Source organism: Nomascus leucogenys, chromosome 11 (genome assembly GCF_006542625.1).
Source record: "Nomascus leucogenys isolate Asia chromosome 11, Asia_NLE_v1, whole genome shotgun sequence".
Taxonomy (NCBI): domain Eukaryota; kingdom Metazoa; phylum Chordata; class Mammalia; order Primates; family Hylobatidae; genus Nomascus; species Nomascus leucogenys.
In genome coordinates this window covers 86,556,788-86,581,715 of record NC_044391.1, presented here as the reverse complement: position 1 = coordinate 86,581,715, position 24,928 = coordinate 86,556,788, and the positions used below count along the sequence as shown (strand labels likewise).

Here is a 24,928-nt window from a genome sequence, read left to right as displayed (position 1 = left end):
ACCTTAGCAAAATAATTTTATTTTTCTGTACCTCAATTTTTGCCTCCAAAAATGAATATTGTACATGTATTTGAATAACCTATGTGCAGCTATACAATAGAGGCCTAATAAATATTAGTGTCCTTTCTCCTTTTCCATCTCATCAGATCTTCACTGCTCAAAACTTCCTAGATTTTCTCCCCTGGTTACCTCTCTCCAACTCTTCCCTCAGACATACACAAGTCTCTTCTCAGATCTCAAACCTCCTTTTCTGGCAGCCTCTTCCTTTCCCACGAGTTCCCCTTGGATCCTTCTCCATCATAAATATTTTCCCTTATTTCTTCTCTTCAGAAGTCAGAATCTGATCTCTGTTGAAAGCAAATGCCAAATTTTTCCCAATTTCTTATTTTCTCTCCATTCTAAAAGATTGCCAGTTACTCCGGTACTCACCATGCCAGACTGTCTTTGGGAGACACTTCATCAGGTCTAAAAGAGTTAATACCTGTGGTTTCCTGTGGTTTGCTTTGGCTCTCAGGTGCTTAGAGGTAGGGATTGATGGAGGCTGAAAGAGCACATGGCGGTCATGATTTCACAGGAAGTCCTGCTGGTTTGTTGCTGTAAAATGGAGAAAAGCAGAAGTTCATAGTTTGAATGAATATGGATTACAATAGAGCAAGATAGAGCCATAGTATTTTTAAAGACGTGCATTTAATTAACTTGGTGTGCAACTTTCAGGAATTTTAATTATTTATAAAGAAACAATTTCTCTATATAATGAAAAGATTTAAACATACACATTCTAGATTACTGCTGTGTAGTTGAAATATAATGTGAATTTCATATGTAATTTTAAATTTTTTAGTAGTCATATTGAAAAAAGTAAAATTAACTTCAATAATATATTTTATTTAATACAATATATCAAAAAAGTCAAGTAATCAAAACATTGAGATATTTTACATTATATTTCTTGTACCAAGTCTTCCCAGTATGATGCATATTTTGTACTTATAGTATATCTCATTTCTGACTAGCTACATTTTAATTGCTCAGTTGCTCCAGGTGGCTAGTGGCTACTCTAATGAATAGCACAGTTTTATACATTACAAAATAGTGTATTTAGCCAGGCACAGTGGTGCATGCCTGAAATCCCAGCTACAGGAGGCTGAGGAAGGATGATGGCTTGCCAGTTTGAGGCGGTAGTGCACTACGATCATACCTGTGAAAAGCCACTGCACTCTAATCTGGGCAACAAAGTGAGATCCCAACTCTTAAAAAAAATAGCACATTTATAATTCTCTGAATATCTAAATTTCAGGAGTGATGTTATAGATAGGATAAAACATTCCTATCTTGATGTTGACTAGAAACATAAAATCATAGTAGACTGATAATAACCAGCCTTCCCAACCCCCCCAAAAAGATATCCATACCCTAATTTCTGGAACCTGTGAATGTTATTTTATCTGACAACAAAAGATTATGTAGATGTGATTACATTAAAGATCTTGAGGTGGAGACATTATCAGGGATTAACAGAGTGGGCTCTAAATGGAATCACATGCGTCCTTATAAAAGGGAAGTAGAGGGATATTTTACAGCAGAGGAAGAAAATAAGAAGGCAATGTGATGACCAAAGCCATGACTAGAGTGACACAGCTTTGAGCCAAGAAATGTCTGCAGCCATTAGAAGTTGAGAGAGGCAAGGAACAAAATCTCCCCTTGAACCTCCAGACAGAATATAGCCATCTTGATTTAAGCCCAGTAGTACATACTTTGGACATATTTTGGACATTCAAAACCATGAGAGAATATATTTCTGTTGTTTTAAACCACAAAGTTTGTGATAATTTGTTACAGCAGCAACAGGAAACTAATACACAAGTCATTTATAGTAATGACATTATATTTTCTCATTTGTCATCAATGTGTAAACAAATGCCATTCATCCTGTCTCTAGAAATTGCCAATAACGTGTTCAACAAATATTAATGCTAAAAATGCCTTACCAGATCTTTCATCTCAAGTGGTTGCATTGACTGCCCATATGCTGAAAAATTTAAAATTTACATTTCTATATTTCAGCACTCCCCTGCACTGCAAATTAGTGTTTTCAAATATCTCCTGTGCATTGCCACCTATATGTTCCACAGTCATAAAAATAAATGCTCAACATTGCTAATCAACAGGTAAAGGCAAATTAAAATCAAAATGAGAAATCAACTTACACCAGTTGGAATAGTCGTTATTAAAAAGACAAAAAATAACATGTCCCAGCCAGGTGTGTCTGTCTTGTCCCATAGTCTGTGAGTTTCAAATTGCTAAGCCTCCACTTAGTAAGGGCTATATAGAATGCAGGAAAGTATATGTACATGAAATATATGTAAAAAATAGAGGCTGAAGATGATATCATGTATTTTATGCTGAATATTGACAACTAATTGTTTCATTGATTGCACATTCATTTTGCAATAAACTCTTTTTAGCAGCAATGAACCAAAAACATTTAATTCTAAAGAATAGGTGTTTAATAAAAAATTCAGTAATAACAATTGATAATGAACATATAACTTGCACAAAATATTTGTTGATATTTCTCATCTAGTGTATGTGGGGCCACAGAAATATTACAAACCCTAGAAAAGCTAGGTCATAAATCTTCAGAAAAAAATATCAGCATGAGTTTAACAATTAGTTCTTTTAAAAAGTAAACCATGTCAGTATTAATAGATTTTGGTTTAATTCATATAATCATGGAAAACAGGTTTCACTGGAATGTGACTTTTCATTTAGATTAAATGACTACTCAAAATTATTGTTCTTTTTCAATCTCAAGTTTTCCTGTATGCATGAAAACAGTAGAGGGACAACTGTTTATGGAGTAGGGCTATTTTCAAAAAAACTTTGCAAACAGTTAAATGACGTGTGGTTCAAATTAGTCTCAACAGTTATTTCAGATAGAAAGTTTTATTAAGCACAATAGTAGTTATATTTTCATGTAACTCATGGACACTAAAACTTTTAGAAGTTAATTTTTCAATGGTAAAACATCAAAGAATTGTTGGATATTATTCTGAATAGTTAGAATTTCAACCTTGAAGACTAAAATGATAGGCTTTCAGGGAAATAAAAACATAAATGTTTGCAGATCAAAATTCATGATAGAGAATTAAGAAATGCATGAAATATAAATACATTTGGAATTGGTTCTATTAAATTTCAACAAGTTGTAACATTTTGCCAGCCTAATATACCAAGCTATATACTACAGCTTCTATATAGACACACAAACACACATACACATTAAAATAAAGCTTTACACTTTCTCTCTTTGCTGCTTATCATAAATTAAATTATAGGAATAGTTTAACCTTTACTAAACAACCTTGTAAGCCAATCTAAGTGTCGTACGATGGTATTGAATTGTGTTGTGAATGGTTTTTCTAAATTTGTTATTTATTTATTTATTTATTTATTTCTTCTAGGCCTCTCATACCTATTTTTTATTCAGTTACTTTTAAAAAACATTTTTTTATGTTGGAAGTCTAATAAAATTACCCAAAAATGTCAACATTGACACAGAAAATTGAAATTATTGAAATTAAAAATTGGAAATAGAGTAGTATTCCACGGTGTATGTGTAACACATTTTCTATATCCAGCCTATCATTGATGGGCATTTTGGTTTATTCCATGTCTTTGTTATTGTGAATAGTGTTGCAATGAATATACACATGCATGTGTCTTTATAAAAGAGTAATTTATATTTCTCTGAGTATATACTCAGTAGTGGGATTGTTGGGTCAAATGGTATTTCTGTTTTTAGGTCTTTGAGGAATTGCTACACTGTCTTCCACAATGGTTGAACTAATGTACACTCCCACCAACTGTGTAAAAGTATTCCTTTTTTTTCACAACCTCACCAGCATTTGCAATTTTTTGACTTTGTAATAATAGCCATTCTGACTGGTGTGAGATGGTATCTCATTATTGTTTTGATTTGCATTTTGAGGGTAGAGAGAGAAAGGAGGGAGAGGATAAAGAAAAATTACTAATGGGTACTAGCCTTAATACACGGGTAATCAAATAATCTGTTTACAACAATCCTCCATGACACAATCTTACCGATGTAACAAACCTGTCTATCTACCCCTGAACTTAAAATAAAGGTTAAAAAAATGGCATTCATGTTTTATATTAATTGGAAAGGTATGCAATACATAGAATAAATTCCAAGGAAGTTAAATGAAAAAACAAAAAAGAGTAACACTTTTCTCTATTGTTATGAACTGAATGCTTATGTTCCCCCAGAATTTATAGGTTGAAAACCTAACCCCCAATGCAATACTATTAAAAGATAGAGGCCTTTGGGAAGTGTTTAGGTCATGAGGGTGAAGTCCTCATGAATAGAGTTAGTGTTCTTATAAAATAAACTTCAGAGAGCTCTCTAGCATTCTTTGTCATGTGAGGATTCAATGAGTTGACAGTCTGTAACCTCACCAGAGCCCAGCTATGCTGGCACTCTGATCTCAGACTCCCAGCCTCCAGAACTGTGAAAAACACATTTATACATTTCTACTGTTTTTAAGCCACTGTCCATTTTTGTGATAGCAGACATCTACAGAATTGACTAAAACGTCCACAGAAACAAACAAACAAAATTAGAAAATTTGATGATGAGAGTTCAGTGTACATAATTTATTTACATATTTATTTACTCATTTATTTTTTAGAGCCAGGGTCTTGCTCTGTCACCCAGGCTACAGTGTAGGGGCACAATCATATCTCACTGTAACCTCAAACTCCTAAGCTCAGGTGATTCTCCCACCCTCCCCACTCAGCCTCTGCAGCAGCAAGGACTCATAGGCATCATGTGCCGCCATGCCCAGCTAATTTGTGGTTTTTTGTTGTTGTTGGAGAGACAGGGTCTCACTATGTTGCTCTGCTAGTCAGGAACTCCTGGCTTCAAGCAATCCTCCCTACTCAGCTTCCCAAAGCATTGGGATTACAAGTGTGAGATATTGTGCTGGCCCATAATTTACTTTTCAAAATCTACAACTGATCTACAGAACTTCTCTTCTGAGAGAAAGTTCTGAAGGTGCTTTTTTAAGAAATTGAATAAATTAATATTCTTTACCCAAATAGAATGAAATTGAGCCCTTTGTTTTTTGTAGCATCTAAATTTGGCAAGAACCATATGATCACCTTATCTGATGAGTGCTGTTACATAAAAATATTTGTTGAAGAAAGTTATTCTGAATAAAAGCAAAAAGGCAGTGCCAGTTAAAATGTGTGGACTGAAATTTTTAAATGTTTCAATAAAAAATAGAATGAAAAATATAATTAATTTAGTAGAATTAACCCTGAGCTTACTGAAACCTTAGGAAAAATATAGAAGAATTTTCTCAATTAAAAATATATTTTTTTGGCCTGTAGAACTGTAAAAATAGAAACAATAGCATCAATAAACCATTTCAAGTTTATTAGCCTTAAAGTGCAACTATATAGAAAATTACGAGGAGCATCTGAACATACATTCTTTAGTGACTTGATTTTAGAGACAGATATGGCTAAGAAATTGCCAAAACCATATGAATATGAATCAAATATAATCTTTCCACCTAAATTTTAAAGTAATTTTTAATGTTTTGCTTTGCTTTGATATACACAAGTATACCTTTTTATTGGTATACATAATTTTATTTGTACAAAATTTTAAAAAATAGTTTTTGAATAAAAGATTTTTTTATATGTTCAACAGCATAAAAATCAACAAAATCATTCATAGATAAATGTCAACATTACAAAGCTTTGATTATTTTATAATCTCCTTTCACTTTTATAAGTTTTCTGATTTGGACTAAAAAATGATACTGTCTTCCTATCCAAACCTGAAATCATAGAGCCATCTGGGCATCTTCCTTCTCCTTCCTGTGCTGACTTCACATACAGTTGCTTACTATAGCCCACCAATTTTTTCAAAATAGTTTCTTCTTCATCTTTACCTCACTGGTTTAGTGTAGGCCTTCATCATATCTTGTAAAAATCTGTGGCAACCTCCTAGTTCAATCCCTGTCTCTTCTCTACAAACACTCAATTCATTAGTCCTACTCCTATCATACACATTTTCAAAAAGGAAAATCAGATTTTGTTATCCAAAGGTATCAATTTCCTCAATCAGGGGTGTTTTATAACCATAGTCTAAATATCAAACACATTACATAAAATTGTAAAGTATTTTATGATTTAGTCTTTGCTTTTGTCTTCAACTATTTATCTTGTTCTTCTTCATTCATCTCTGGTCATGTGTTCTTCCTCCTTGCCTTTGCACATGATTTTTCTCCTCCCCAGAGTAAGCACTTGCCTAAAGTACTTGGAAATCCTCCTGTTAGATTTCAAAACCTAGTTCAAGTGATATTGTTTTCTCTGTGAAGCCTTCCTTGTCCATATTGCAAAGCTGAAATTCTAATTCTCTTTGTCCCACACTATATATGGTGTATGTATGTGTAATTATATGTGTGTGTAGTAGTAGTAGCTCTTATTACACTAGATTTTAATTATTATTTTAAGTCTGCCTTGCCTTCTGGACTTTGAGACATTGAATGCTGACTTTTAGTTTTATCCATTGAAAATGGACAAATGCCTATTCCAAATAGACACTCAGAAAAAAAAATCTTTGTTTCCTCAGTAGTTGGAAGGAAGAATGAATGACATATACACTGACTGTTCAAATTTATCTGTATTTCAGCATGTTATGTGTTTCTTGTGGATGTATAAACACACACAAAACCAATGGAAAATTTACATAAAATAAAAAATGCAAAAAATTGAACTGATGAAGAATGATAAAGAATTCACATGCTTTTTTTTTTTTTTTTTTGCCAGATGTTTGTTTTTTTCTTTTGTTCTGCCTCCTAGATTTGGAAGTTTGCCCTCAACAATGTTGATCATTGAATCTGACAAGAACACCTGCATCTGGTGTATTTAGTTAGAAAATCTCTGGATTATTTAATAATCTAGTTTTATATTGGATTGTCATCACAAATGCCATAAATTTTACTGTATATCAAAAACATTTTGTATATTTAAATTGTAATTTACTTTGTATTAGTGTTGTTATAATAACTAGCGAATTTAATTTCTTTGTCAGTTTCTATAACTGATATAACTATATTACCTAAAACCTAATTTGGGGGATTAAATTTTAATATAAAGCATCAATTTACTTGTAATTGCCCAAAACCTTTTCTCTCATTTCCAATTGTTCATTAAATAGACTGTAAGCATCCAATAAATTATACAATAAATTATTTTTCTTGAATTAAACATGTACACTTTCCAAACCTATACTTTCTGTATCTTCTTCTGTTTGTCCAAGAAAACTATTTTGCAATTATGGCAGGTACAAGTATAGATTTAAAAGAGTCTTAATTATATTTGCTAATTGGTAGTATATTAATTCTTAATTCTACCTTCTAACCTCATAAATAGTAAGTTCAATTGTGTCTGCATGTCTGTGAGTGTGGGAGTTTTGGACTCATCCATGGCTGCATTAAATTTGATGATCATAAAAATGAAAATTGGTATTGGTGAAAATGACAATGATGGTGACAGAAATAATTATTTGTTTTTTGATAAACAATATGATTTCATAGATACGTGTTATTAGGCTCACTTTATTGATCAAAGAACTAAATTTAAGAGCAGTGACTTGACCATATGCATTCTACATAGATGAGGATGGACACAAACAAGTCAAATTTAATGTTGTTTTCATTATGTATGAATATAATTCATGAGTCTATTTGATTACATTGAACCTTACAAAACTAAATTTAGTAGACTGATATGGTACCTTTTCCAGGATAATTTGTTTATGATTTTCAAGTAATATCTTGAGTACAAACTGGTCTTTTTATGATAAAATAGAAAAATTTTGGCCAGATGTGGTTGCTCACGCCTGTAATCCCAGCACTTTAGGAGGCTGAGGTAGGTGGATTACCTGAGGTCAGGAGTTCGATACCAGCCTGGCCAACCCCATCTCTACTGAAAATACAATAATTAGCCTTGCGTGGTGGTGTGAGCCTGTAATCCCAGCTACTCAGGAGGCAGAGGCAGGAGAATCACTTAACCTGGGAGGAGGAAGTTGCAGTGAGCTGAGATCATACCACTGCACTCCAACCTGGGCAACAGAGTGAGACTCCATCTCAAAACAAATAAATAAATAAGAAAAGAAAAGAAAAAATTCCAGCATTTTCAAATAGCAGATTTTCTCACTCTAAAATATAATGTAGTCCATTGAGCACTATTCATTAAGAGGACAACAATATACATCCAGAGAAGGAGATTATACATACTACCAACTCTTCCAAATTTAGAAACACATGCTGCATTTCCAGGCACTTCGGCAAATTTGAACAATTTGAGATTCTAAGAAATATGAAAGCAAAGTTTTTTTTCTGAACAGCAACATTAACCATGAGACCAGCATTTAAACAGAGAGAGCAGAGATCCAGGAATTGTGAACATATGGAGGAAATTATTTAAAACAGTAATTATCTTATTAGTTGTCTTGCAGAATGAACATTTAAAATTGAAATGTTCTTCAGTAAACACTAAAATCAGGCCAATCTGCTTCTACTAGAAAGAAAGATATATAAAATAGTTCAGAATATGAACATTGTCCTGAATATTAAGAACTTGCAGCCAAAAATATTCCTTAAATTTGTATTCCCCATTTTCATTTCTAAATGAGTTATAAAATCACATATGAGTTTTCTTTCAAATAATTTGCTTGAGAAACACATTGTGGTTGGCACTATTAATGACGTCAAAATAGAGAAATACTGTGTCTAAAACCTGGACTTCATTTTACTGCATAAAGAGTTAATAGTTTTTCAGTGGAGAAACAAGTATCAATCATATCATTAAATAATAGTTACCTACCTGCCAGGTTACTGTGATTTTTGGCATCATTGGCATACAGTGACAGTTTGGCCAAATATTGTTTATATTACTGCCATTTCATTCCCAGAGGTACTCTTTGGTTTTCTAAATTGATCTGACATCCGTAGTGCTTCCAGGAATAAGGTTAAAAATATAACAGTGATTCTGTGGATAGGTATATAGAAATATGGGAATCCAAGTCTTACATTTTTTTTCCATTTGGGAATTATAATACATTTCCTAGCTATTGTAAACTTTTCAAATATACATATTTGCTCTTGATGTAAACTTTAAAGCAAAGTACAAATGATAAAAGTTCAAAGCACCACAGCCATATTGCTAAAATTTTATGTATCTGAAAATTAGATTTTTTAAAAAGCAGCTTTTAAAGTCTATTACTTCACATTGTGTTAAATATGAGTTTAGTGGATTTATTACTCTCCATTTAATCTCCCTTATCTCTCCCTTAATTTAACTTGAAACTTCTGATTTTGTGTCACTTTCCTATACTATAACCAGAATATTCATGTTGATGTTATCCCCCGTCTTTTATAGACTTTCTAACAAATGAGTTTTATAGTTATCATTTTTTTCTGACTGTATTATTTTCTATTAATATTTTCTCAGTATTACTTTTCTCCATCAGGAGCTACTCGAAAGTATCAATTTTGTCTTTTTTCTTTTTGCTATTATTGTTTCATGGATTGTTGGCCTTGGTTACTTATCTGCTGTATACCAAATTTTCTCTTTAGCATATTTTGTGTCAATATAGTTATTTCTAATTTACCCAAAATTCTCAAAAACATATATATATGTCTTATTTTGGGCGGGCTTTATTTTAAACAACTCTAAAAGAAAATTATGATATAGGTTTTCCTCTTGTTACATTAATTCTCTTCTAAATTGGATACTGAGTGAATTTAGAACAGCATTTCTAAATGTTTTAATATATGTTGAAAGGCAGAAAAATTTTCAAGGACCAAATAACTTTATGAATCATTTGATTAAATATCATTAAATAGGGATCTTTACTGCAAAACCTTAAGGAATATTTTACAGGCTAATGAAATTAATAAATCTCTAATAGAATCTTCCAAACTCATTTGCCCGAATAACCTTTTCTTGTCCAAGAATCCTATAGATTAGCATTTATCCAAACCCAGTTTAGGAGGAATGTGGATTACATGTAAATCGCTTCAGTATTACATTGTACATAATCTCTCTCTCTCTCTCTCTCTCTCATGTTATCCTCCCATTCCAAAAGAAATACCTACTATGTTCCTATCATTCTTCTAGGGGGTGGGAATAGCGTGATAAAAAGAGTAGAAAAAGTCATTCATCTTAATACAGTATACAGCTAGAGGAAATAAAAATAATATACATGTAAAATAAATTTGAGTAGAGATGAGTACTATGCCCCAAACACCATATAATACAGCAGACAAAATAGAACTGAGGCAATTATTTAGATCTCAGGGTAATTCTCTCTGAGATGTCACTTGGGCTGAGACCTCAATGAAAAGAGAAAGCCAGACATGTGAAGATGAGAGTGCAGAGAGTGCCAAGAAAAGAAGAAAACAGGCTCAAAACTCTAAGGATGGAAATAAGTTTAGTGCTTTCCAGGAATGTAGAACATCAAGTGTGGTTAGAATAAAATCAGTGAGGAAAAAGAGATAGGCAGCGGAGAGTGAGGCAGTGACTACATCATGGGTAGACTGGTGTGGAGCTTTGATTTTATTCGAAGTGCAATGAGAAGCCATTGGAGGGTTTTGAGCAGAGGAATGACATGAATTTTAAAAGATCACATTTGCAGCTGTGTAAAGAATGGCTAATTAGAGGGAATAAAGTAGAAACAGACAAACCATTAAATAGACTATTGCATTTTCCCAGATGAGGGAAGATTTCTTGGACAAGAGTAGTAGCAAAGCAAATAAGAAGTATTTTGAAAAGAAATAAAAGGATTTGCTGATGGATAGAATGTGGGTGCCTCGAGGAAGAGAATAAATGATAATTCCTAGGTGAGATTAAACAACAGAGTGAATGTGACACTGCTAATTAATATGAGAAAGACTGGAGGAGGAGGATGGATAATAATACAAGGATGAGAAGATAATTATGTTTTGAGACCCAACAGGAGAAATGAAATAAACACCTAGTTAAATAAATGTGAAGCTAAGAAGAGACATAAAGCCTGGAGAGTGTTCACTAGAGATGATAGTACGAGTTATGGGACTGGATAGGTCACTTAGAGAGATAGAGTTGACAGAAAGAAGAAGAAAACTCATGACCAGGCCCTGGGAAATACATACATTTTGAAAATGTTAAGTTTATAAATTTTAAGCTTATAAATTTATAAATTATAGATTGTAAATTATATAAATATAACTTATATAATTAAAATTATGTAATTTAATATACATTATATATAAATTATATAATTTATAAGTCATATTATATTAACTCATATTTGATATATTTATATATAATTTAAAATATACATAAATATAAATATGTTATATTTTATATAATATAAATATTATATATAATATAAATATATTATAACATATTTCTGTAATTCATTATAAATTATATAAATTTATAATTTATAAATTTATAGCAATTATAAATGTATAGCAATTTACAAATTATAAATTTATAAAAATTATTCTGTGTATTGAGCAATGGGCATATTTCAAGATGCTTCAGTATCCTCAGAATTTACAGACCACAGTTCTGGGGAAATCCAAGTATAAAGCTACTAGACTAGACCCAAATCATCAGATACTGGAATCATATTCTCAATCAAACAATATAACTCTGTGAAGGTAAAAATCTGGAGCCGTATCATTCAGAAGCAATAAAACTGTTACATTTTCTACCTCCTTATTTTCTCAAAAGAACTACAATTTAATTTTTGATATTATATTAGGCATAACAAGTTGATTTTCTGAGAGGATAATTGAAACATCATTAACACTGATTCAGACAGGGAAACTTTGAAAAGTCATCCAGATCATTACTAAGCAAAACTTTACATTAAGAGTTCTATTAGAATAGACACTTCATTGCCATAGGATCTAGAGACTTCTTTTAAAATGTTGTCAGTATTGCAATGTATGTAATATTTGATAAATTCCACCTGAAGACATGTTTCAGCACTTAAAACAAACTGCATAGAAACCCAGTAAGTTTACGATAATAAAATTCATCTGCATGGAAATATCTATCATCTATTTTTCTATCACTTAGTATGTCCATTTATTATCTATAATCAATTAGCCAGTTTATGTTGTCCTCTTGATATAATCTATAAACACTTTTTTTATTTCTAGAAGAAAATGTATTTTCTTTTTTCATTTCTACAAGAAAATATCCTACTAATGTTATTGCATTGTTCCCAAAACAACTGAAAAGCAAGAATAATGAAAGATTCTATTTAAATACCTGCTTAAATTAGGATAGCTCTTGAGAAAACTGAAGATTGCATAATAAGAAAAAAAGAACATAAATATTTAGAGAGTCATTAAGAAATTAATTACTAGATGCGTAACGCTACGTATCATGGTTATGGATATAAATATATTCTACTAATATGTTTTTATTAGGAAATAACTAGTGGGTTGTATGTCAGCAGTTCTCATTTTATAAAATACATGTAATTACATTCTGACTTTAGCATACTATAGATGGTGACAGACTACACAACCCATAGCTGTGAGGATTTACAAAAGAGGGCTGTATTTCTAAAGCCAGGGAGTGCTTCTAAATTGTGGCTATCTCTTACTTCCAGCCTAAATTTGCTTTAGATTAGGTAAACTCAGTTTTGACTATTCTTTTGAACAATGATGTAACATATTGGTGGTGAAGAATAGGGGAGTGGAGGAAAATAGTAATAAAACTAAAACTGAAGAGAAAAGGTCTGAATCATTGCAGCAGGCAAAGGGGAAGGAAATAAGCTATCACCAGCAATTGACTGGATTTGGTATGAAAGCATGGAACATTTGAAAATTAGCTGCTGTAATAAAACAGAAATTTCCTGTAGAGTTTTAAAAAGACATAAAGAAATGCTTTTATAATTTCATCAACATTTTCAAATATACCTCTGCATCATTTACACATTTCCACTTTTTCTACTTTTGTCTTCTTTAATGAAATGCATAATTATTTATTATTAAATATTTCTTATAGCTCAATTATATTAAAAAGTACTGAACAACTGTGTTATATCATTCTTAGTTATGAACCAAACATTAATGCTTGTGCTTATAATTTTAAAATATTCTACCTATATTTACTTTAGCATTTATAAATCAAGTAAAGTTAACACATTTCAAAGACTTTATTAGCCATAGCATCATCCAAAGTTACTTGTGGTTGTGAAGAATAATAAGTAATACTCCTGACCACAAACAGCTGGAAATTTAGTTTGGAAAACAAATTAAAATTATATGGAAATGTAATCATTATATAAGAAGAATTATATTACTGTTCAAATAAATATTTTAAAATATCATTAATAAATAGCAAGACTATAAATATGTGAAAGCCACAAATCTTGACATATTTCACTGATGTAGAAAGGTTTAGGTGAGAATGGAAATTAAGTTTAGGTGGAAATATGAAAGATATCTTTGTTTACCTCCAGAAACGTCAAAAGTTCTAATACTTTTGTTATCCCTTTTTATGGCTTTCTTGAATTATGAGGAATCATAGTGAAATACATGAAGAAAGAGTAAATTCTACTAAGAAAATGGTTTTAACAAATCCATTTTGAATTTAGTTGATGGAAGCTTCAAATCGATTACATTCAACAATTATGCATTTTGTGTCTACTATGCGCAAGGCAAAATGCTAGATATTTTTTGATAATGTTTTAAATATACTTTCTTATTTTACTAACTGATAGGATCAACCAAATATAGCCTATTCAAACCGTAAAAAATATTAGGCTGCCAGACTGACTTAATCCAGAAAGGTCACGTATTTGTTACTCCCTATGAAAACATTCAGCCTACTTTGCATACCAAACAGCTCCAAATTGAAAAGACTTATTAATTCCATAGAAACTGAGTCAAAATGTGAATATAATACAAATTGAGGTTCACCATCATTTTTTATGAAGACATATAGACAGAATGGTTGTAATTTACAAATTAGGTACCTATTCTAAGGTGTAAGACATTTTATTGAAAAAAAAATAAAAGTATGAAAATATTTAAACTTATATAAAAAGAATCATAATCTCACACTCCTAATTAATTTTACACTCTAGGACACTAAAACATATATGAACAATTCTTTTAAGCAATTGAAGTAATTATGTATATGTTATTAAGAGTACTTCTATTTCTTATGAATGTTTGTCTGTAGTCTTGCCCTGTCCAAAATGATAGCAGCTGGCTACATGTGGATATTGAGATTGGAAAAGTGACTCAACCAAATTGAAATGTGCTATAAGTGTAAATTATGCCAAAATTTCACAGACTTAGTACAAATGAAAGAATAAAATAATCTCTCATTGGTGTCAGTTATATTGATTACATGTTGAAATAATAATATTCTCAACGTATTGCTTAAATAAAATATATTACTAAAGCTTACCTCATTTATTTCCATTTTATTATGTGACTACTAAAAAAGTATAAATTACATATGTGGCTCAAATTATATTTTATTTGAACAATGTTGGACTATATGGTATTCAGTTGTTACTTTTAATGAGCAAATAATATTCTGAAATGATAATTCATGGCAGCATTACTTATTAACATTCTAATATTGCATATTCTGGAGGCTTCAATTAAATTATTCCAATTCTGTAAAATACCACAATGAATAAAAATATTTATAGGTTTTTATTTCTATCAAATTATTTGATGAGAATAAAGTGGTAGAAATGTATCAAGCTAAAGGTCATAGATATCCTTATGGATCTTGTTACATATAAATACATTGCATTTTGTGGAAAGGTTATATACATTTATAATGCCTACAGCCAAAAAATTAGTATACTAGGTTCACCAAAACCATTCTGGAGTTAGTCGTATAAATACAATGAAAAAATGCTACCTTAATGACTACAAAATTCTCTCTCAAAGTTATTTTAGTTTACATTTTTAGTTTTTACAGATGATGAATGGTATATCTTTGTATTTACTGATGCATCTTCAGAAGTTTTTCTCCTCTTAGCCTTTGCCTGTTTATTTGAATTTTTATGAGTTTCTTATAAATCTAAAGAAAACATGGGTATTTCAGTAAAAGGGCCGAGCATCTATATTGGATCTGGCCATTGTTGAATGCATACTTTTTTTCAAGTCCTGTGCTAGTGATAGTGACAGGAGACAGACAAATTCCTAGTCAGACAGCGATGGGTCCCTGGTGAAACTTGACCTTCAAGCCAAGGACAGTTTAAAGCCTGAAAACTGAGCTGCCAGTTCCAGATAGAGTCCAAGACTGGAGTGATAACTTCTATCCCCATCTTATCCACTCTCCTTCGAATGGTTTCTTCTGAATGATGTCTCTTAACTAATAAAATGGGGCTTTTTCCAAGACCACATATATTAGTCTATTCTAATGCTGCTAATAAAGATATGCCCAAGACTGGGTAATTTGTAAAGAAAAAGAGGCTTAATGGACTCACAGTTGCACATGGCTGGGGAGGCCTCACAATCATGGTGGAAGGTGAAGGAGGAGCAAAGGCACATCTAACATGATGGCAGGCAATAGAATATGTGCAGGGGAATTGTCCTTCCATCAGAGCTCGTGAGACTTATTTACTGTCACAAGAACAGAATGGGAAAACTCACCTCCATGATTCAATTACCTCCAACTGGGTCCCTTGCATGACATATGAGGATTATGTGAACTACAATTCAAGATGAGATTTGAGTGGGGACACAGCCCATAACACCACACATGGACAAATCAGCGTGCATTCCCCCATTCAAACCCATAATAACTCTGAACTCAGCCTCACAGAAGACTGCCCACTTTTGCATTCCCTCTCATTACTGAGAGCTTTCTTTCTGTCATTTGATAAAATTCTACTCTGCCTTATTCACTCTCTGGTGTCTGTGTACCTTATTCCTCTTGGTCGTGGGAGAAGAACCCAGAATTCACCAAACTACGGGAGTGAAAGAGCTGTAATACTCCTGCTCGCAGAGTTGCTGGTGATGAGAATGAAAGAGCCGTACACTTACTTTCACTCGCTGAGCTATGGGAGCGAAGAAGCCACTTAGTGCCACTCTCTCCTGCTTACTGAACTACAGGAACAGAAAAAGCCACAACACTAGTAACTTTACATATTTATTTTTACATTTAATTTTCACCTTATCCTTCAACATAGATATTGCAAATCCCACTCAAGTAGCTGAAATGAAATATCAGTTTAAATAAATGTACGAAGAATCACAAATCTGTTAAGAGAAAAGGCCTAGGCAGATTGTCTTCAAAGCCTTTATTCTTTCCATTAAATAACTTGGTCCCTATATAATAAGTAATTACCTGTTTCTATCACATATGGTACATTTTCTACTTTTTTCTGCCATTTAAATATACATTTGCTATGTAAAAATAATACAAATAGGCAAACCAACAAAAACCCTCTATTGTGGCAGCATTTTTCTGAAACATTTAATGTGATAAAAGGGAGAAATTATTGAAATATCAGAAAAATTGAGATTAAAAATCTCAATTTGGGGAAATGACGATAACAAAAAAATGGGCTTTACATTTGAATTTGGATAAAAGTCTATAATGCAGGCATTTGTGGAAAGATTTTACTGCATTCAGAAAATATTTACTGAATATATAAAATAATCTAGCTGCCAAGGAGATGAGGCAGAGTAACTTCCTACCCAAGTGACAAAGAATTATAAGAACAAAACAAATGTTGCCTAAATATGTCACAGAAAAATCGTAAAAAAGTGACATCTAATCTCTACAAATGAGAAAGAATTTATTTAATAATCAAGGCGGAGAAGGATGTTCCAGGCAGGGGAAATGGTATGAACACATAGGTGTGAAAAGACTAGACATGTTTAAAAATGCTGAAAATCTAGGTTTTATTAATGCTTAGATGCCTATGTTAATTGAGAGGGGATGTATTAGAATGAATCTTAATTATTATTTGTTAAGGACCTTCTTTTTCCCAACACTATGATAGCTGTTTTTCACATATTTCTTCAATTCTCGCAATTTCTTTATGGTCCCATTTACAAATGAGGTCCTGTGCATCAAAGAAATAAATAACTTAAGTTCACACCCTTGCTAAATGGTTGTGTCAGGTATCAAACCCAAGCCTTACTGACTACAGCATCCTATTCTTTAATTATCATGTTTTTAGGTTTGTGAGGAGGACCTTGTAGATATTTTGATGTATTTTTCCGGGGGAGGGGCGGGTAACATTAAATTAAAATTAACTTTAAGACAAATCTAATTAATGATACTGCTTGTGGCCTGAAGACGGGAAGGAGCCAGTTAGAAGGCTACAGTGGGAGATCTGACAAGAATCAATGAGCATCCCAAACAGAAGCTAGATTGCACAAAACCAGGGGATTTCTAATCTACATAAGAATTAGAATAATAACACCTGGAGACTCCCTAGTTTTAAGAAATGAAAAAGAGAAATTACAAATGACTGCTGTTTTTCTAGCTTGGAAAATCAATTGCTGGCCATTATGCTATTAGTGTGAGAAGGGAAGTAGGAAAGAAAAATTGAGTGAAGACAGTGAATTTAATTGTTTAGTTTTGAATTACTGGAGCCTGGAGAATATAAAGCTAAAGATATAGAAAAGTCTGTTGAATATATAGATCTAACACTGAAATGAAAGTTTAGAGCTGAAAGTGTACCTTTCTTCATTGGCCTGAGGCTGTCATTTAAAACTACTGAAAGAGGGCTGGACATGGTGGCTCACACCTGTAATCCCAGAACTTTGGGAGGCTGAGGTGGGTGGATCACCTGAGGCCAGGAGTTCAAGCCCAGCCTGGCCAACATGGTGAAACCTCATCTCTGCTGAAAACACAAAAATTACACAGGCTTGGTGGTGCATGCCTGTAATACCTACTGCGGAAGCTGAGGCAGGAGAATCACTTGAACTCCAGAGGCAGAGGTTGCAGTGAGCTGAGATTGCGCCACTGCACTCCAGCCTGGGTGACAGAACAAGACTCAATCTCAAAAAACAAACAAACAAACAAACAAAAACAAACAAAAAACTACTGAAAGAGAGGAGACAAAGCAATCAACTAGAATGTGACCACAATAGAGATATGACAGGAGAGAAGACCTTAGAAGTACCAAGTGAGGCTCCAGTGGACCAGGAGTGTGAAGATGTTGCCTGAGACCAAAAGGGATGGTAGGGATGGTGGGTATATAAGAAGAGAAGAAGGAAAGAAGGGACATCAAAAAGACACTACAAAAGAGTTTTAAGAAGTAAAGAAAGGTCAAATGCCACAGAAAAATTAAGCAGATTGATGATGAAAAAGAAGCAATGGAATTTAGTAATTGAGAGGTCCTGAATGATCTTAAGCAAAGTATATTGTGTCAATTGTCTGTGTGTGAGAAATTCAGATTTAAGTTATATTTCCACTTAAAATAGCAGTGACAATAACAATAGTAATCACTGTGAGAAAATTTCAGCCAGCTTTGAGGGAGTTGAAGAAGGCCTAAGCCTCAAAGCCAGGTCCTCTAACTTCAGACTCCACACTCTTTCATACTTATCATACTGTGCCTCTTTTGGTCAGTGGAACCCCAGTTATTTTGAACAGTGAGGGAGATGCTGATATTCAGCAGGATAAGCCTGATATTTTACATTTGGGGTTGAATGAATCTTGGCTCTGCCACGCACAAGCTACGTGAGGTTGTGAGTCTTGTTCCCTCATCTGAACCACAGACAGAATAATAATCCCCTCTTGAGGGTGGCTGGGAAAATTTAATGAGGAAGCAAGTGAGAAATATGATAAGCAACTGTCATTAAAATAAATGTGTTTTTCCCCTTTAGTTTCTGTAAGATAAATACTTCATGTTTATTTTTAAAAGATGACAGGTTATTGGTAGCAATTGTTTTTGGTTAGCTAGGCAAGTGAAAAAAAATACTGCTCAAATATGAGGATTTTTTTAAATTAAAAGGAATGGGGCCATGTTCACAGCCAGAAAAACAAAAACAAAACAAAACAAAACAGTCTCTGTAATTGCCCTACATGTCACCATGAACAGGATTGTGTATTTCACATTTTAAATCTAATTTTTTATAATGTTAGGTCTGAAATTTGTAGCTGGTTCTGCAAATATATTCAATAATATTCTTAAAAGCCCGAATTTGTGAAGCTCTGAATATACTCTCTCCACAGTAAGAGGTACACAAATATTGTTCAGGGAGACTCATAAACATTTTCTTATACTTGGAAATGATTAGGTTTTCATTTTCAATATCTTGTATAGAAAAAATAATTTCTTTAATAGTGATTTTATGGAAATATTTAGAATTTTTATTAATAGTATTGCCTAGTAGAAACAGGAAGAACTAAAGTTAGCTGGGTGTGGTGGCGCATGATATAATCCTAGCTACTTGGGAGGCTGAGGCAGGAGAATTGCTTGAACCCGGGAGGTGGAGGTTGCAGTGAGCCGAGATCGTGCCACTGCATGCACTCTAGCCTGGGCAACAGAGCTAGACTTTGTCTCAAAAAAAAAAAAAAAAAAAAAAAGAATTACATTACTTGTTTTGTTCCCAAATAGCTTTGTTACTTCTGACAAGCCACCAAGTTTTCTTAGTAAAGTGTCATGGAATGGGTCTCAGATTTTCCAATACAAAATTGTTCTATATACTGAAAACCATACAATGTTGTAAAAGGAATTAAAGAAAACACAAATAAAGGAAGACATAGCCTGTTTTCATGGATTAGAAGAACTAATATTGTTAAAAGTACCTACTACACAAAGCAATCTGCAGATTCAATATACCCTTTATCAAAATTTCAATATCATCTTTGACTGAACTAGAAACATCAATCTTAAAACGCTTATAAAACCACAAAAAATACTGACTAACCAAAGCAATCTTGAACAAAAAGAACAAGACTGGAGGCATTACACACTCTGATTTAAAAATATATCATAATACTATTGTAATCAAAACACTATAGCACTGGCATTAAAAAAAAAAAAAGATATATTAGCCAATGGAACAGGATGAGAAGCCCAGAAATAAACCCACACATTTACAGTCATTTGACTTTTGACAAAGGAGCCAAGAGCATACAATAGGGAAAGGCCAGTCTCTTCAATAAGTGGTGTCCAGAAAACTGGCATACACATGAAAGGAATGAAATTGGATCCTTGCATCACACCATACACAAAAAAGTAAACTCAAAATGGATTAAAGACTTAAAATGAGACCTGAAATCATAAAATTATTAGAAAATGATAGAGAAAAATCTCCACAACATTGGTCTAGGAAATAAATTTTTTGGTATGACCCCAAAAGCTCAGGCAGTGAAAGTAAAAATACACAAATAGGATGGCTTCAAACTAAAAAGCTCCTGCATGGTAAAGAAAACAACAGACTGAAGAGACAGCCCACAGAATGGGCAAAAATATTTGCCTATCACACATCTGATAAAGGATTCATATCCAAAATATATAAAGAATTCAAACAACTCAATAGCCAGAAAACAAACAACCCACTTGAAGATGGGCAATGAACCTGAGCAGACATTAATCAAAAGAAGATGTACAAATAGCCAACAGGCTCATGAAAAAATGTTCAACATCACTAATCATCAAGGAAATGCAAATTAAAAACACAATGGTCTATCACCTCATAGCTGTTAGAGTAGCCATTATCAAAAAGATGAAATATAAGTATTGGCAAGGATATGGAGAAAACTATTGTACACTATTGATTAAAATGTATATTAATATAGCCACTATAGAAAATGGCATGGAGATTTCTCAAAAATTCTAAAAATAGAATTATATATAATCTGGTAATCTCATTTCTGGTTATATATCCAAAAATAAAATTGAAATGACTGTGCCAAATCACTATGCTCATGTACATGGCAGCACTAGTCAAAATAGCCAAGTAATTGAATCAACCTTAGTTTTCATCAATGGATGAATGGAAAAAGAAAATGTTGTACACACAATGGAATGCTCTTCAGCCTTAAAAAAGAAGGAAATTCTGTCATTTGAGGCAATGTAGATGAACCTGGTGGACATTAACGTAAACGAAATAAGCCAAGCATAGAAAGACAAATACTACATGATCTCACTTATATGTAGAACCCAAAATGTCAAACTCATAGAAGTAGAGAGTAGGATGGTAGTTACCAGAGGCTGAAGGATGGCGGAAGGAATGCGGAAATGTTGGTCAAAGAGTACAAAGTTTCAGTTGGGAGAAATAAGCTTTTGAAATCTATTGCACAGCAGGGTGATCATAGTTAATAATAATGCATTTTATATTTCAAAATTTATAAGAGTAAATTTCAAATGTCTAACTACAACAAATGGTATGTAAATGAAGTGCTAGATATGTGAATTTGTTTGATTTAATCATTTAATCACTGTACACATATAGCAAAACATCACCTTGTACCCCCAAAATATATACAATTATAATCCATCAATTAAAAATAAAATTCATTTAAAAATTATTTCATTATCTTGATAGTACCGTTCTTTTATGGGTTTTATCTGATTTTGAAAATTAGTAAGATGCTTTAATAAAAGGCTGTGACAGAATATTTCCATGTGCTCTTCTACCTACCCTTGTAATTATGTTGGTCACATGACTGCCAGTGTAAGGTAGACAGAAAAAATATTTAAAAATTTACTTCTCTAGCCATTTAAAACACCCTACTGAGCCTATGGACCCTCTTGCCTGTCATGTTGACTTTGACAACCGTTTTCTTCTGAAGGCATGGAAGAAGAAAGATGGAAATAGCTTAAATCCTGGAGTTAATGCTTAGAAGAAAGACACCCAACAGAGACACCTGGCAGGCATCAAATGTTGCCTCAATGAGAAATAAACATTTCAAATATTAAGCCACTGGTATTTGGGCTTTGTTGAGAAACACAGATATTGGATTAGGAAATGAAATGAGACCGTTTTCACCAATAGTAAAAACCGGCAATTTGTTTAGCAACTCAATGACAAGTAGTTAGGAAGCTGCTAAAAGAGGCTGGGGAAATAAAGATACACATTTTGCACTAGCAAAACCTTTAGTAATATTGTCTGTGGTAACTTAAAAAGCAGTTCTTATTTTACTAAATTTCATTTAAAGTCAGACTCCTGAATTCTAAAATCTCTATCATTTCTATCATAGTAAGTTATGATGAAGTTTTCACTTGGATATACAACTAAATTCTGGAAAGCAGATGTTCATCTGTAAAACGTGGATTATAAAATTTATTTCTTAATGTTGAGGAAGATAAGAGAAAATTTGAAAGCACTTTGTACTATTAATATTGAGGTTGTCTTGAACAACTGGAATGAAAGTAGGGAAAAATTGAGAAGGAAACTGTGTGAGAAAAATATATTTAATTCTAGAAAGTATGATAACTCTAAAATATATTTGTTTCAATAATATGAAATTGGCTAATAGAACCAGTACACCTAATTATACTTTCAATTTTTATCATTAGCTACTTATATAATTAACATGAAAATGTATAATTGTTGATATGGTTTTGCTGTGTTCCCACCCAAATTTCATACTGAACTGTAGATGTCATGGGAGGGACCCAGTGGGAGGTAATTGAATCATGGGGATGGTTACCTCCCTGCTGTTCTCATTATAGTGGCGGAATTCTCACGAGATCTGGTGATTTTATAAGATGCTTTTCACCCCCTTCACTCTGCACTTCTGCTTGCTGCCACAACGTGTAGAAAGACATATTTGCTTCCCCTTCTGCCATGATTGTAAGTTTCCTGAGACCTGCCAGTCACGCTGAACTGTGTGTCAAACCTCTTTCCTTTATAAATTACCCAGTCTCGAGTATGTCATTATAGCAGTGTGAGAATGGACTAATACAATTGTTTATTCATTTTGCAGATATATAAATAAAGTACTATAAATTATTGTTGGTTAAAAGCACAGATTTTGAAGTCCAAAATATCTGAGTTTAAATTAGTTTCTGATGAAATTTCACTCCGTAACTTGACCCCCCAAAGCTTCAATTTTATCTAGATAATTTAAATAATGAAATTACTTCATTTGTTGGTCAAATAATAGAGAATTATATGTTAACTATTTAGTATATTTTCTGAATCACAGTGTTAAAACATTGATAGCTATTTTGTTGTTGCATCAAACACTGTCATAATTATTATAACCACCTTTATACATGCTCACATATCTTTTTTTTTTTTTTTTTTCGAGACGGAGTCTCGCTCTGTCGCCCAGGCTGGAGTGCAGTGGCGCAATCTCGGCTCACTGCAAGCTCCGCCTCCCAGGTTCACACCATTCTCCTGCCTCAGCCTCTCCGAGTAGCTGGGACTACAGGCGCCCGCCACCACGCCCGGCTAATTTTTTGTATTTTTTAGTAGACACGGGGTTTCACCGTGATCTCGATCTCTTGACCTTGTGATCCGCCTGCCTCCACCTCCCAAAGTGCTGGGATTACAAGCGTGAGCCACCACGCCCGGCCTATACATGCTCATATATCTTTCGCCAAAGATATTAATAACTGATGAGCAGTGTACAAATGGACTCAACAGGATCTTTAAATTTAAAACAATGGAGTTATCAGAAATTCTTACATTACACTGAAACATTTCCCCATCTTTGTAAATGGTCACATTGTAAAGTGACCCCATCTTTCAGTAGAATGGTTGGTTTTATTGAAAATGGTAGAGGATTTTAAGGTGGTTAAAACAAAATTATTTTAACATCTAGTGTATTGGAAAGAAAAAATTCTGTTGCCTCATTCTTGTTATCTCCATGAATATGAAGTATAAATAGCCTTTTTATTGGAAATGGTGAATATAAACATCACAACTAAAAAAAATAAAATCACCTTTAATATCAATAAAGATTCAGATAGCATTAGCCATCAGCAGTCTCTACATAATTCTCTATCTTCAATTAAGAGTTTAGATTTTAAAATATGAAACCCTTGCTCTATTCAGTGAGGTTATGGTTTAGTTGTTTATTTAATCTTGACAGATTGTGTCCTATTGTTCTGAATGAGTGCTCATTAATTTGAAGCAAGATGATCAACTTTTTAAAATTTTTTTAATAATGCAGGGGAAAACTATTTTGGCTCAATATGTGATATCTTTTCCCAGGATTTCTCACCTGGAGGGCTCCCCAAATTTTTAAATTGTATCATAATTTTATTTAAAAGTTTTGTGGGAGGTTTTCAAAGTGCTCAGAAACCTCATGAGTTAAGAGTGTAATCTCAGAAAACCTGCGTAGTAATTGACAAGGAAATAATGTTGGGTAGGAAGCACTTTGCAAGAGGCTATTATGGATAGTGAGCTTCAATAATTTCATTGAAACTGGGTACAGTGACTCACACCTGTAATCCTAGCACTGTGGAAGCCTGAGGTGGGTGGATCACTTGAGCCCAGGAGTTTGAAACCAGTGTGGGCAACATGGTGAAACCCCATCTGTATAAAACGTACAAAAATTAGCAGGGCATGGTGGCACACACCTGTGGTCCCAGCTACTTGGGAGGCTGAGGTGGAAGGATCACTTGAGGCCAGCAGGGTGAGGTTGCAGTGAGTCAAAATTGCACCACTGCACTCCAGCCCAGGGAACACAGTGAGACTCTGTCTCTAAATTAAAAAAAAAATGAAATAAAAATAATGTCTTTGATACTCAGAAGAACTTTTAAACTATCCTGAATACAAGCCCCTGATTCTCAACCCCATGACTGTTTACACTGGATCGTATCAAAATTTAAGAGGGAATATATATTTATACATGTATGTGAATAGTATTCTTTCTCTCTGTTTTTCTCAAAAACACAAAAATTATCTACATTTTGAACTGAGAGATA

At 33.1% G+C, this 24,928-nt stretch overlaps 1 long non-coding RNA gene across 1 annotated transcript in view; it reads right to left on the bottom strand.

The window, feature by feature from the left end:
* Positions 1-438: 438 nt before the first annotated feature.
* The window catches only part of LOC115837347, a 177,457-nt gene continuing 152,967 nt past the window's right edge, over positions 439-24,928 (bottom strand). Inside the window, exons 2-3 of the long non-coding RNA XR_004032407.1 lie at positions 8,926-9,090; positions 439-594 (exon numbers count right to left, since the gene is read on the bottom strand). This is a non-coding gene — a long non-coding RNA (uncharacterized LOC115837347). The remainder of the gene's footprint in view (positions 595-8,925; positions 9,091-24,928) is intronic.